Source organism: Symphalangus syndactylus, chromosome 1 (assembly GCF_028878055.3).
Source record: "Symphalangus syndactylus isolate Jambi chromosome 1, NHGRI_mSymSyn1-v2.1_pri, whole genome shotgun sequence".
Lineage (NCBI taxonomy): Eukaryota > Metazoa > Chordata > Mammalia > Primates > Hylobatidae > Symphalangus > Symphalangus syndactylus.
The window spans coordinates 60,505,920-60,511,919 of record NC_072423.2 but is presented as its reverse complement, the minus strand read 5'-3'; positions in this window follow the sequence as shown (position 1 = coordinate 60,511,919).

Sequence of the window (6,000 nt, the reverse complement as noted above, 5' to 3'; positions counted from 1 at the left end):
GAGTGCCCTCTTTCATCCAAATGACCACAACACCTCTCCAGCAAGGGTGCTGGACTGGGCTGAGGCTGAGATGGCTGAAATGACAGAAACAGCCTTCAGAATGTGGATAAAAATGAACTTCAGTGAGCTAAAGGAGCATGTTGCAACCCAAGGCAAGGAAGCCAAGAATCATGATAAAACAATGCAAGAGCTGACGGCCAAAATAGCCAGAATAGAGAGGAACAGAATTGACCTGATAGAGCTGAAAAACACACTACAAGAACTTCACAATGCAATCACAACTATTAACAGCAGAATAGAGCCTGAAGACTGTCTTTCTGAAATGACAGGTAGACAAGAATAGAGAAAAAAGAATAAAAGGCAATGAACAAAACCTCCAAGAAATATTGGCTTGTAAAGAGACCAAATCTACACTGACTGGGGCACCTGAAAAAGAGAGATGGGAAGAATGGAATCAATATGGAAAACCTATTTTATGATATCATCCAGGAGAACTTCCCCAACCTAGCTAGACAGGCCAAAATTCAAATTCAGGAAATCCAGAGAACCCCAGTAAGATATTCCATGAGAAGATCATCGCTAAGGCACACAATCTTCAGATTCTCCAAGGTCAAAATGAAATAAAAAATGTTAAGGGCAGCCAGAGAGAAAGGCTGGGTTATCTACAAAGGGAAGCCCATCAGACTAACAGTGGACCTCTCTTAGCACAAATCCTTCAAGCCAGAAGGGATTGGGGGCAAATATTCAACATTCTTAAAGAAAAGAAATTCCAGGCCAGGTGAGGTGGCTTACATCTGTAATCCCAGCACTTTGGGAAGCTGAGGCGGGCAGATCACTTGAGGCCAGGAGTTCGAGACCAATCTGGCCAACATGGTGAAAGCCTGTCTCTACCAAAAAATACAAAAATTAGCCGGGCATGATGGCACACTGCCCGTACTCCCAGCTACTCAGAAGGCTAAAGTGGGAGAATTGCTTGAACCTGGGAGGCAGAGGTTGCAGTGAGCTGAGATTGTGCCACTGCACTCTAGCCTGGGCAACAGAGTGAGACCCTGTCTCCAAAAAAAAAAAACTCCAGCCCAGAATTTCATATCCGACCAAACTAAGCTTTAGAAGCAAAGGAGAAATAAGATCCTTTTCAGACAAGCAAATGCTGAGGGAATTTATTATCACCAGACCTGCCTTACAAGAGGCCCCGAAGGACTAAGTATGGAAGGGAAAAACTGTTACCAGCCACTACGAAAACATACTGAAGTACACAGAGCAGTGACACCATGAGGCAACCACATGAAGAAGTCTGCAAAATAACCAGCTAGCATCATGATGACAGGAAAAAAAAGAAAAAAAAAAAGAGCAGGGGTTGCAATCCTAGTTTCTGACAAAACAGACTTTAGAGATCAAACAAGATAAAGGATGGCATTACATAATGATAAATGGTTCAATTCAACAAGAAGACCTAACTATCCTAAATATATATATGCACCTAATACAAGAGCACCCAGATTCATAAAGCAAGTTCTCAGAGACCTTCAGAGACTTTATCTCCCACACAATAATAGTGGGACACTTTAAAACCCCACTGACAATATTAGACAGATCAGCAAGACAGAAAATTTACAAAGATATTCAGGTCCTGATCTCAGCTCTGGATCAAATGGACCTGATAGATATCTGGAGGACTCTCTAACCCAAAACAACAGAATATACATTCTTCTCATCACCACATGGCACTTACTCTAAAATTGATCACATAATCGGAAATAAAACACTCCTCAGAAAATGTAAAAGAGCCGAAATCATAACAGTCTCTTGGACCACACCAGAATCAAATTAGAACTCAAGATTAAGAAATTCACTTAAAACCTTACAACTACATGGAAATTAAACAAGCTGCTCCTGAATGACTTTTGGGTAAGTAATGATATTAAGGCAGAAATCAAGTTCTTTGAAACTAATAAGAACAAAGATACAATGTACCAGAATCTCTGGGACGCAGCTAAAGCAGTGTTAAGAGGGAAATGTATAGGACTAAATGCCCACATCAAAAAGTTAAAAAGATCTCAAGTTAATAACCTAACATTGCAACTAAAAAAACTTGATAACCAAGAGCAAACAAACCCCAAAGCTAGCAGAAGATAAAAAAAAAAATCAAGATAAGAGCTGAACTGATGGAGATCCAGACACAAAAAAAAACCTTCAAAAAATCAAGAAATCCAGGAGCTAGTTTTTTGAAAAAATTAATAAAATAGACTGCTAGCTAGAAAAAGGAATGCTTTTACACTGTTGGTGGGACATGTAAATTAATTCAACCATTGTGGAAGACAATGTGGCAATTCCTCAAAGATCTAGAGACAGAAATACTATCCAACCCAGCAATCCAATTACTGGGTATATGCCCAAAGAAATATAAATCATTCTATCATATAGACACAAGCACGTGTATGTTCACTGCAGCACTATTCACAATAGCAAAGGCATGGAATCAACCTAAATGCCCAACAATAATAGATTGAATAAAGAAAATGTGGTATATATACACTATGGAATACTATGCAGCCATAAAAAGGAATGAGATCATGTCTTTTACAGGGACATGGATGGATCCAGAGGCCATTATCCTTAGCAAACTAATGCAGGAACAGAAAACCAAATACCACATGTTCTCACTTATAAGTGGGAGCTAAATGATGAGAACACATGGACACATTGCGGGGAACAACATACACTGGGGCCTATTGGAAGGTTGAGGGTTGGGAGGAGGGAGAGGATAATGAGAAAATCAGAACAGCTAGTGGATGCTGGGCTTAATATGTGGGTGATGGGATGATTTGTGCAGCAAACCACCACAGCACACATTTACCTAGGTAACAAATCTACACATCCAGCACATATATCCCTGAACTTAAAAGTTGGAAATACAAAGAAATGTGTAACGTAAAAGGATATCAATGAACTTTTAGTACTTTTTTATATTAAAATACATTGTTCTGGCTGGGTGCGATGACTCACACGTCTAATCCCAGCACTTTGGGAGGCCGAGGCAGGCAGATTACCTGAGGTTAGGAGTTCAAGACCAGCCTGCCCAACATGGTGAAACCCCCATCTCTACTAAATAATACAAAAATTAGCCAGGTGTGGTGGCATGTGCCTGTAATCTCAGCCACTCAGGAGGCTGAGGCAGGAGAATTGCTTGCATCTGGGAAGCAGAGGTTGCAGCGGGCCGAGATCACGCCACTGCATTCCAGCCTGGGCAATAGAGTGAGACTCTATCTCAAAAAAAAAAAAAAATTAAAATACATTGTTCTATCTATGTGAATGTTTCTTTAACTTACGATGCATTAAGTGTGTATCATGCTTTGGTTACTGGAAAATACTGGGTCACAGAGTTATACATATCTTCCAAATGTACTATATCAAAAATCACATTTATAAATATCACTATCAATCTCATCTCTAAAGTAAAGTAAGTATTCAGAAGTTGTCAAGCCTCATAGTGATGAATAAAACTCTTCAAAACTTTTACTAAAAACTTGAATTTTATCCTAGGAAACTGATAAGACCTGTTTTGTTTTTTTATAAGTGACAAGCTCACTTTGTTCATTTTCAAATGTCTATCTGTATAAGTATCTAACTCTAGATAATCAAAATTTGTTCATTCTTTAAATTATTATTATTTTTTTTAGAGAGAGGGTTTCACTCTCTCAGACAGGCTAGAGTGCAGTGGCACAATCATAGCTTACTGCAGCCTTGAACTCCTGGGATCAAGTAATCTTTCCAAGTAGCTGCAACTACAGATGCATACCTAATTTTTTAAAAATTTTATGTAGAGATGAGGTCTCACTTTGTTGCCCAAGCTGGCCTTAAACTCCTGGCTTCAGGAAATCCTCCACCTTGGCCTCCCAAGATGCTGGGATTACAGGCATGAGCCACCATGAACAGCTTGTCCATCATTCTTTAAAGTACAAATAGTGTTCCATGAGAAAGGGAGATGGTTCAGCTAGCAACGCAAAGATTTACACAACTACTTTTTCTTCAAGCTAACCATCTTACTTTGAAGGCAGCAGCAGAAGTGCTTTATGTGTACTTCTCATTTTGTCATTCTGAATATCAAAAAGATAGTTACTCGAAGTCAAAACCGAATATAATTAATAATTTACTATGTATACAATGACCTTCTAGAATTAAATTGGCTTTTTTTCATGAAAATGAAAAAGTGGTAAAGAATATAATGTGTATTAAAGGTGGAATACCCTAATTCAGAAATACAAAATTTGAAGTGCTCCAAAATCTGAAACATTTTGAGTACTGATATGATGCCACAAGTGGAAATTTCCACACCTGGCTTCATATGACAAGTTGCAATCAAAATACAGTGCACAATACAGTTTATTCAGTGTTTCCAATGGAAAAAAGTTCCTCTCAGCCCCCTTCAGCTATATTTTTTCCACACACGCCCAGATTCCCCACCCAAGCATGATCACAAATAATAATAAAATTGCACATATGCAGGCCAGATGCGCCAATACCAGGTACCTCACAGTGCTCTACATGGGCCAAGATCTATGTGTATTACCCACTGGTTTTTGTTTTTGTTTTTTGCTTATTCTCTCCTCTGTGGTATAAAAATGTTACAGAAAATGTCAAAAAAAAAAAAAAAAAAAAGCCTACAGATACCCCTATGGGTAACAGTGATTAAAAAAAGAAAGCATTTATGTTTATCTATAGCATAAAAAGTCAAACTGTTGGAAAAACTGGACAGCTGTGTAAGTGTTAAATGAATTACAAGAGTATGGTGTTGGAATGACCACTATCTATGACCTGAAGAAACAGAAAAATAAACTGTTGAGGTTTTATGCTGAAAATGATTAACAAAAGTTAAACAAAAATAGAAAAATGCTACATAAAGCTAAAAATGAGGATCACAATTATGTATCGAAAGAGTGGATCCACTGGTGTGGCAGTAAACACATGCCTCTTAATAGTATGCTGATCAGGAAACAAGCAAAGATCTATCATGATGAACTGAAAACTGAGGAGGACTGTGAATAGTCAACAAGCTGGTTGCAGAAATTTAAGAAACAACATGGCATTAAAACTTTAAAGCTCTGTGGTGATAAAGTATCTGATGATCACAAAGCAGTGGAAAAAATCATTCACAACTTTGCCAAGGTCATTGCTGATAAAAATCTTATCCCAGAGTTACTGCTGATGAAAATCTTATCCCAGAACAAGTCTATAATGCTGATAAAACATCATTGTTTTGGCATTATTGCACCAGAAAGAACCTGACTATAGCTGATGAAACAGCCCCTACAGGAATTAAGGATGTCAAGGACGAATAACTCTGTTGGGATGTGCTAACGTAGCAGGCATATATAAATATAAACTTCATGTGATAGGCAAAAACTTGCATTCTTGCTGTTTTCAAGGAGTGAACTCTTACCAGTCCATTATTATGCTAAGAAAAAGTCATGGATCACCAGAGACATCTCTTCAGATTGGTTTTACAAATATTTTGTACCAGCAGCTCATGCTCACTGCAGGCAAATTACACTGAATGACAAGTGAAAGTTTTTTTACTCCTTGACAACAGTTTTGCTCATCCTCCAGTTGAAATTCTCTTTAAAAAATATGTATAGCCAGGCACAGTGGCTCACACCTGTAATCCCAGCACTTTGGGAGGCCAAGGCAGGTAGATCGCCTGAGGTCAGGAGATCAAGACCAGCCTGGCCAATATGGCAAAACCTCGTCTCTACTAAAAATACAAAAATTAGCCCGGCGTAGTGGTGCATGCCTGTAATCACAGCTACTCGAGAGGCTGAGGCAGCAGGAGAATCACTTGAACCCGCGAGGTGGAGGTTGCAGTGAGCCGAAATTGCGCCACTGCACTCCAGCCTGGACAACAGAGACTCTGTCTCAAAAAACATAGTAATAATAATAGTATTTATGCTATGTACTTTCCTGCAAATGTGACTTCATTAATTCAGCCATTTGACCAGGGCA